Source organism: Pecten maximus, chromosome 17 (assembly GCF_902652985.1).
Source record: "Pecten maximus chromosome 17, xPecMax1.1, whole genome shotgun sequence".
NCBI lineage: Eukaryota > Metazoa > Mollusca > Bivalvia > Pectinida > Pectinidae > Pecten > Pecten maximus.
In genome coordinates, this window is record NC_047031.1 from 21,107,146 (window position 1) to 21,117,303 (window position 10,158).

The following is a 10,158-nucleotide window of genomic DNA, read 5'->3' on the forward strand; positions in this document are numbered from 1 at the left end:
ATTTTAATTGTCAGTGTTCCATTTTAAAACACAAAATAAGAACATACATATTAAGATCTGTCAATAAGTCAGGTGGCAGCTCTGACAAAACAATTTTGAGTTTGGAAGGAAATTATTTTAACTTATTTTTTACTTTAATTTTTCAAATATTTAAAACACAAAGCCAAGGATGTTTCTGACCAAATTTGGTCAAAATCCGATAAAAATGATTTGACTAGTAGCAATTTGAAGCAAATGCTGACAGACGACGGACGGACGCCGCGCCATGACATTAGCTCACCGGACCCTCGGTCCAGGTGAGCTAAATATGTTTTAAATCACAAACAAACAAATATCAAACTGCCATATACCGTTTTTAAACCTGTTATGTGTACTGCCATTCTAATTAAATGGCAGCAACGCAGGTCTCTCGAGACGGGGAACAACCGAAACTTAAAACACACATTCCCAGTCGGAAAGATCGTAGAGAGGAAGTTGTCCTCTCTCGGCTCCGTACTGGGAACACACATCCTTCACATTCGTTCCTTTTAAACCCAACCTGTCGTGATATATACTTTCAAGTCCGGATATAAAAATCTCGTCCGTGGATTCGCAGGCGTTATTTAAATATTTGAAAGACATCGATCTATTTTATGATGTCCTATTACCTTTCTTACTCCCTTTAACGTTTTGTACTGGACGTTGAGCAATAAATTGAGGTTATATACATTGTACACGTATATCAAATACTCCACATCATCTATTCGTTTTATTTTAAACCACTCATAATTAGGTAGTAAATGAACCATCATGCCCTTAAATGACCAGTCTTCGATGGCCTGGTAAACCCAAAAAGGCATGCTTGGATGAAGACCTACAAAGTTTGTTCAAATAAATGACCTTGACCTACGTTCGAAGTCAGGGCCAAATGTGTTAAATGTGGGTAAGTTTTTAAAGCATAATCACGAGGCCCAGGGTCATGATATTGAGACAGTGACATGCTTTGATAACAAATTTGTTTGTTCAATCTTTTATTTACACTATGCATAAATGCTTCACCTTACTACAGCACTGTACTGTATGCAATGGATTTCTTATTGGTAATGTTTGATTTAACAAAAACAACAAAATTGTTTTGGAGTTAAGTAAAATTCACCGACTTGGACAATGCGCTCATGCAAAACCCTACATTATGATTAACGAATGCATCAGAGAATCATATCACCTCTGTTAGGTTGTATACCATTTCCTAAATGATCATGATGCACATGAAAATCTGATTTTGTCCCAACTGGCCAAGTGAGCGCAGGTCCTCCAGGCCTCTTGTTAAAGTTGAAACTATATCGTTCAGAAAGTTCCTAAACATCTCTATCATTTCATTTAAAGGTTCTCCTTGTTACTAAATAATTTAACCTAAACCGGAAAAGGTAAAAGTATTCGTCTTGAACATTACTAATTAAGTTCATTCAATGGTAGGCGTCAAGATCCTTCTGGATTTCTAGATGGTTATTCTCACTACATTACATGAACGTTCATAACGTTCATGTAACGTAGTAAGAATGACCATCTAGATTTTAATTAGATTGGACGGTGAATATCTTTTGCAAATAACATGTCAAAAAAGCTTTTCAGAAAGCATACATTTTATTATTATTTTTTTTTTTTACAAGAAAAGTCACTGAAAAGTAATAAAAAGATTACCATCAGAAATATACTTCATAAGATGTGCTTTGCCGACCGTGGAAATCAGTATTTCCTAGGTATTTTAATATTTGAGTTTCAGAATTTCAAACTGTCGATGAGCCGTTAGACAATTCAATAAAATACAATCCGTTGATTTGAGTTTTTGTATTTTTACAAGGAGCGTAAGAAGGAACATCTCATAGTTTATTGAAATTCGATCGCTGGAACAATTTTTGACCTTTTAAAACAATAACAGATCCTGGAAAACGTTTCACGAGTTTCCGTTCGAAAGTTACTGCTTCCGATGTAGTAAACAACAAAATTCATTGAGTAGTTCAGAGTTTCCAGTAGAGAGGACATCGGTACGAGCACCAGCATCATTTCTATCGAAACAGCTTCTCCACTATTTGAAATTATCGGATATATGATCACCAGTGGGCACACACAAACGATGAATACAACTGTGACTATCATCACCAGTTTTGTTGTACGTAATTCTTTAACCTGTGATGGCGTCAACGTATTTCTGACGTTTGCCGCACGTTTAGATTTATATCTATATAAGAGTACAATTACTAAGAAAAGATTGCATATCATGACACCGATAACAGGAATACCGAAATACAAAACTGAAACTAATGAAACTAATCCTCTGTACAAGTCGGGGTCAATTAAAGTTTGAAGCTTCCGGTATACATGCGTAATGGTACCATTTGTCGGAACAACGACCAGTGGTGGTTCTATTGACAACGGAAATAGTACCATAGGTCCTATAATGATAACGACAATAATACTCACAATACCGACACGTCTGGTGAAAATGTCCGGCAACTTGTGTGGGGAAACGACACAAATGACCCGTTCAATCCCAACTAAAAGCAGCATCATGTTCGACCAGTACTTTGGTATACGGCTTATATAAATCTCTATCGAGGCTGCTGCATTTTCCTTCCAGCCGTCAATGTAGGACAAGGAAATTGATGTGGCAGCTGCCGGGATGTTGGTGAGAAGAGAGAGCATATCGAACACCGCTAAAGAAGTCAGAATCAGAGCCGTTGATGTAGATGCCTTTTTTATTCGTTTCCCGTAGAAACGCATCGTAAAAATGGTCCCCGGAATACCAATGATGGTTCCAAGTAGGACGGGGATAAACAGCAGACTCTCGAAACGAAATCCGTAATTATTAATTGAGGCAAGCGTCATCCTTTTGTATGATCTCCAAAGTGATTCTAGTAGTTTTGTTCGTCCTTCAAGGGAAACACAGTCCAGCTATATTTTACCTGTCCCAGTTGCAGCTCGTTGAATTGTAAAGTGGCTCAAATTATTACCAAATGTGTATGGAAACAAAAGCTGTGTTGCTTTAAAACAAAATCAAAACAGTTACATCAGGAAAGATATGGCTACTATCAGTTTTGTCGTAGAAACATTAAACAAAAAACGCGATATCATATATGTAATTGGGTTGTAGATAATCATCCAGACTTCTTCAGCAAAGACGTTCAGGTACCAGTATATTGGCTGTCACAATGGATTGATCTTGCTTATATCACATACTTATCATTTTGACCTATGCCGGGTTTTTCAGTAACAAATATTTAAAAATCGACATGTTAATGATGATTATTTTTGCGTTGCCTAGAAACCCAACAAACATTCCAATTATTTTTTTATCAAATCAATGGAATGTGTTGACTGATCAAAGAATGTACCGGATATCCTTTACCGTGTATACTTTAAAATTTCTGATCGTTCTTTTGAAATTCTACTAACAATATCACGCAATATCCTAATGGTATATAATCCTTTTTCAAAATCTACTCCACTACATTGGCATTAATACAAAGCTTCATTACATACATTGTCTGTTGAATTCTTTCATGGATTGACACTCGGCTCACAAGGTGTGTTCTGCATATATTTAAATCGATAAATCGGGTTTTGGCGTATAAAGACGTCAGTCGTGTATCGTGTAGATCAGGCAACACTTAAAATGAACTTGTAACCCGTGGGTGGATGGGTAGGTAGGGTCCAAATCTCATGCGTGATCGACCGTTACTGGTTAGCTTTTTAACAATTTGATTGTGTCCACTTAGTTGTATTTTTTTCATGTGGAGTTTAGATCTAAATGTCGCCAACTGTCGACGAGCCGTAAAACAATACAAAACAGAACTTAACGGTGGACAACAAACAGAAATGGAAATTGATCCTGCGACTTAGGTGACATAACAAAAGCTGAGGGGAATATTGAAAGGGTTTACAAACTGCTGAGCAAATGGTTTAACATTACATAAACAAATATTCTACAGTTTCTAAATTTTGGAATCAGTAATGATGGACGTTTAATTAATGCAACTATTATAGTAAATCACATTTGGAGGGGAAATTCGGTCACATATGAGAGGGGGTTGCACAATTCAGTTGGTCGCTAAGGCAGGATTGACTGTTCCGTCACTTTTGAAGGCCATTCAAAATTCTGTAGTGAAACTTACAGTTCAACAAAACACTGAGTCAAAGTAATGTTGTTCTTTTGAACTTCATTATAAATGTATAATAGAATAAAAGATATTTCACACGACGTCTTTAGAACTTCATAGCCATCATTAATGTGACGTGTTGTGAGGTGCTTAGCTGTTGATCGTTAAACAAATCAAACCAAGTGGTTTGGTTTGGGTTTTTTTTTGTTTAACGTCCTATCAACAGCTCCCGTGCGTGCGATATGCATGCGTGTGGTAAGTGCGTATGTGTGTTTTGGGAGCCTGCGGTATGTTTGTGTTAAGTCTCCTTATGATAGGCCGGAACTTTTGCCGATTTATAGTGCTACCTCACTGAAGCATACTGCCGAAGACATCCAGCACGGCACCTCACTTTGGTAGGGCGTAAGAATTGTACATGCTGCCCCCATTGCATGGTCGTAAGAGGCGTAATAGGCCGTCCTTAAATCACCATATATGTCGATAAGACGTCAAACAATTCAAAACAGACAATTATTTGCTTTCATAAAAGTGTATATTTTAATCCCATCGTCAGAGGATCCTATATCTGAATGCTGATTTTTAATACCAATAGCAACACGCATGTTGTATTTTAATACTTGTCATATATCTTGGAAGTAGTCACCTGGCGTTTGTGCATTGACCATACTTATTACACTTATTTATAATTCACGAAAGAAGATCCCCCTTTTGTCATGCCTTGGGTCATCCTTAACCATGTTCGCAAGCGTAGCCCTACTATTGGGCACTTGTGGTAAAAGTAGACCAAATCGTCGAAAGGAAGTTGTCATCTCGCGTTTGCGCATTGACCATACATATAGTTATCATTTACGAAAGAAGATCCCCTTTCGTCAAGTCTGTGATCAAGCATTTACTATAAAGCATATTATGATCAAGTGCTCTGACTTCAGACTAGCGAAACCCTGTGAAATGCGTACTCGATACAATTTCTTCATCGCTTATAGGCCTATTTGATTATTTGTTTGCAATACTAATATACAATACAATGTGTTTTGCAATTAGTTGATATTTAGATTTTTTTACCTTTGTAATATTTTAGAGCTTAATGTTTTTCTTTCCGTGGGTGTACTTTTAATCTGATGCTGTTTGGACCTAAATGCCCCGATTTTGTCGATGGGCCGTCAAAAGATACTTACCTGCCGGTTTTCTCCTTTTTTTCAGACAGAATTCGCATTTTTTAAGACCAGCATTTAACGGAAGTATTATGGTATGGCGTTGCCATCTGTTTGGCATGAACTTTTCTTTGTCGGGAAACTAATTCTATCCTACATTTTCCGACCGATCTCTTCCAAACATGGTATTCATTATAATTATGACGAAAACGTGTGCGAAAGTTTACCAGCTTATTTCAGTATTGAATGTTTTCAAACCTTTCAATATCGTAACATCTTTATTGCAACAATTGTTCCTTCCCTATATCTAGTACTTGAATTTTGTCTGGAGATCTCGTCTTAAGCTTTCTACCGATTTCTTTGAAACTTTGTAGGCTCTATAATAAAGAAGCCAAATTAAGTTTACTAAAAGTTTGAGACCAACTCCTGAATACGCTAGTTTCCCACCGCCGTTCTAAACGAGAGTACAGGAGAGTTCCGATTCGAAAACGAGGCGACCGGTGTTGACATTAACGACGGCAAAACTGTTGACGCTGAGACTGGGGTTGAATTGCAACTTCGTGACACCGATATCGAAAGCATATGCCTAAATTTAAAGTTCCCGACCTGAAAAATATATTGCGGTATTATCAAGAAAGTATTACCGGAAATAATAATATGCTTGTGTCCGTTCCATTGCTTTGAAATCCCGGTTAGAAAGCGCCTATGTCGGTGATAATATTATATTGACATTTTAAGTTTTGATCCACTGATTACGTCGATTATGACGCATTGTAGGCCCCATTCCAGTGCTATTTAGCACATGTACAAGTGCCCGACTCGTTTTATGAAATAATCACATTTATATGTACTCTTATAAGTTAATATTTCATAAAACGATTCAGGCACCTGTGGCTAAAGGTAAATCGGACACACGGAGGGTAAAGCGGGGATGACCTCTTCTTACCGACTGGAAGAAGATTGAAAATCAAAGGGGAAAATAGAGACCTTTACTAGAAATACCAACATGGATCTTTATAATCATTTGAAAACAACTTTCTAAGCAGTTAATTTTGTTAAATGAAGTTATATCTAAATAAACACCCCTGAGTGGTTAAATAGTTAGACAACTGTTCATGGTTTGAATAGTAAATATATTCTACTCATTGTCAAAATTACTACAGAGGGCTTTAATAATCAGGAGGTTATCAAAAGACTTGTTGAAAATAAATTTTGGTGATTCATGACTTCATGTGTTGTACCGAGGCCCCTTGTAATGACAAAATATAGTGAAAATAATTTTCTAAATATTATATACAATTAATACAATGTGTTATATTTTGAATTGTTCAACTACATATATGTTACATGGTATATATTATGTTATTTCTAATTTAAGGTAAAAAGTACCGCAGCAAAGGTTTATTAAAACGAGAAAAGAGTTTTTCATGTCAACACTAATACAATAACTTTTTTTTATGTAAAACAACATTTTAATTACCCGGTACATCAAATTTTCCAAAGTAAGTATTGTATATTGTTAAATTATAATGCACAGGGATTTATATTATTGATAAATATTACCATAATTACTTAAAATAATCTTGAAATTTTAAAATTTTACAATGACAAAAATTCAAAACGTGTTGCGGAGACCAATAAGATAATTACATAATTATACCCATATCTTTTAGTACATTTCTAGCTTTAGGTACTCTTAACCTTAATATTGTTTTCAAAGTGAGGTGCATGAATGACCAAAAACACCAATTAAAATTTGAAAGTTTTTATTTTCTCAGATGAGCAAACAAATACACCTTTACCTCACCAATAACAGTTTTCTGCTTTTGGAGATAAGTATTTTAATATGCACTCAAACACAGAACAGTAAATAAATCCTGTATACAAAAAGTCATGCTTTTGGGTCATTTTTATTTTTTTCAACGGAAAAACCATTCCCTATAAATTCATTCAATCGATCTTCCATATCATTTATTTGTGTTGACAGTTTTTCAATTTCTATCTGTAGATTTTCAATTTCATTCTCGCCATCATCATCGGCATGAAAACTGTAAATGTGGTCAAGAATGTGGTCGCTAGAGTGGTTATGATCACAGACATTTGTCACATCACCATCATCTGTCTGGCAGCCTACATCACTAGTGCCAGGACCTGCTTGAATTCCAATTTCCTAAAACAAAATCAATATTGTTTGCATTAATTCATTACACATTCAATTTTCGTATCCTTAAAACTAAAAAAATCTAAACTCCATATATACATTAGGTAAATTACATTTAGTTTTACAGCATTTATCCCTCAAGCTCCCTACTGGAAATTTAGGAGGGATGAGGCACAGTGGTAGGGAGTGTGACTTGTAACCCGACCAGAGGACCTAAGGTTCAAGCCCCAGACAGGGCAAGTCACTTCACTCTACATTACTATGTGGTACTATAGTGCTTGGCATGTGAATGTGAAGTGCGTTATCGGCTGCTTGGCTATATACTCCCCAGAAATATGAGAAATTTTCTGTTTGGTGCAAATGGACCAATGATCAGGTTAGAACTGGTCTAATGGTTGTGATAAATGGTATATAAAAGTTTACATTATTATTATTACTATTATTCAAGCTAGTTTAGATCTCTATGGATCCCTTATAAATCCTGCATTCTTTAACCAGTCCCCCACCCCCACCCGACACTTAAGTGCTACCTAATACTGTAAAAAAAATCATGGTATTAAAAACTTACCACTCCAAATACATGTAGTTCAGAAACATCCAAATTCTCAGAATCATCTACAACCGATTCCAGTGGTAGTCTCATTCATGGTTGTTGACCTCTTCAATGGACTTTTTTCTAGGAGTATGTACAGTTATCCATGAGAAGACTTTTGGTGCCTGGTCAGGTTTTAATGTCCAGTTTTTTTTACTTATAAGTCCAATGGAAATGTGCTCCATTCATATATTTATCAAAGAATATGAGCACAATTTCCTTTGTTCCAAAACCTTTTTCAGTCTTTGAAAAACAATGTATCCTGTGCTAGTTCCATCTTTCTTGAAGGCAAAGTTGTCGCATCCATAAACAGAACACTGCTTCCCATTGGATGTCAGCATATCTGTGGATATAGATTATTGAAAAATATTTATGTATAATATGTTAATGCATATAGATCTTAATATTTACACAGGTTTGACTGAGAAAAATGGAAATGACCTACATGTATATCAATTGGCATTTTATAAAAATGTTACAATAAATAGTTTAAGTGGCCCGGGATACACCCAGTCCGGAAAACCGTCGTTCTGTCAGGGATATACAATATACATAGCGGAATTAGCAACTCTACTAGTTTGGAGACTGACATAGGATGAGTTTTGTATTTGTGCACTGAGCCATGAAGGTGTGATTACCACTATATGTTGCTACAACTATACCAGCAATTAGTTAAATTGGATAATTTCATCAAAGGTCTGATCAGGGCTTTTTCTTATGGCTTTTTTTTTGGGGGGGGGGGGGGGGGGGGGGGGGCGTTAATGGGCCCCATTCCCAATTGAAATTATTTCATATTTAAGCCAAATTTCCAAAATTTGCAGTTCACTCCTGAAAAAATCTTTTCCAATTCACCAATTTTCTTTCCCAAAATGAGACGATGAGATTATGCTGATAATTTATGTAAAATTAAGTAAACTTTCAAAAAGGTTACTAATAGACTTGATCATAAGCAATGTAAATGTATTCCGTTTTTAATTGATTCAACTTTTTCCTGATTCAAAAATTAAAAGGATTTGACGAGAAGTAGGAATGAGGTCACAATGGTTTTGTAGTTCACTCGATGTCATCTCGCCATATATACAATGTGTATGTCGTTATTAATATAGATAGACAGATAGAGACAGGCTACCAATCCCTGTGTAGTGTATGTACGTTCCTGGTATCGTACTCGTAGATACGGCTACTGACAAGACAATTGTCGTTAACCGACCAACAACAGTGAATGATGTGATTGCCCTACTTCTAAAAGACCGATAGAAACATTACTGAATAACATCTAACGATACATAAACAACCCCGCCCCCTCTGTCAACACGCAAATTGTATCGTTTTTGTTTTGTTATTTACCTTCTGATGTTAAACAGAAAATCTTTGTATGGTTTTAATGCATTAATTAATAAGGAATTTATTCTATTTGTCCAAATTGTGCGATATTCTTCACGGAAATACTCTTACCTGCCAAAGCCGGTACAGCGAATCTTCGAGTCGATCTTTGTCAACAAACAAGTCAACACCGGTCGCCTCGTTTTCGATCGAAACACAAAAGAGTTCTACCAAAGGGAGGTAATAAAACATACTGTGTGAAAAGGGTCTATTGAACCTGCTGGTTGGCTTCCTCCCTTAGGAGCCCTGCAGGTAGGGCGTAAGAATTGTACCTGCTGCCCCCATTGCATGATCGTAAGAGGCGACTAATTTTTGATATTAACTTTTCCCTTCTTTCTGAACAACTTATTCTTTATGTCTCCCTTGACAATGCCTCACTTTTGGCCTTTAGTTGAGCGTTCGCCCCTGTGAGGAAGGCTTTGGGTTCTGTCCCCCTTGGCCGAGACATACCAGTCTTTAAAAATGGTAGTTGGACGACTGGTTTGCCCGTTTTCATCCTAACTGTTTAAGAATTGAACTTTGACTAAGCAGTGAAGGGTGTGTAAAGCATGTCGACCAAGTTTGATGAAACTTTGTATGTAAATAAATATTGACAACAGGGTAAATATAGCAAAAAATAAAAAAACAACTTTAAGATGCTTTTTCTCTTTCAAGAATGTCAGGTTTTAGTCCACCTGAAGTTTGAACCTGAAATATCAAGGTGAGCGATCTAGGCCCTCTGTGCCTTTTGTACAG

At 36.3% G+C, this 10,158-nt stretch overlaps 1 long non-coding RNA gene across 1 annotated transcript; it reads right to left on the reverse strand.

The window, feature by feature from the left end:
• Positions 1–7,036: 7,036 nt before the first annotated feature.
• LOC117314928 lies at positions 7,037–9,555 on the reverse strand. The gene is made up of 3 exons (XR_004529639.1): positions 9,496–9,555; positions 8,017–8,383; positions 7,037–7,457 (listed from the first exon to the last, which is right to left on the reverse strand). It is a non-coding gene; the product is annotated as an uncharacterized LOC117314928 (long non-coding RNA).
• Positions 9,556–10,158: the final 603 nt, after the last annotated feature.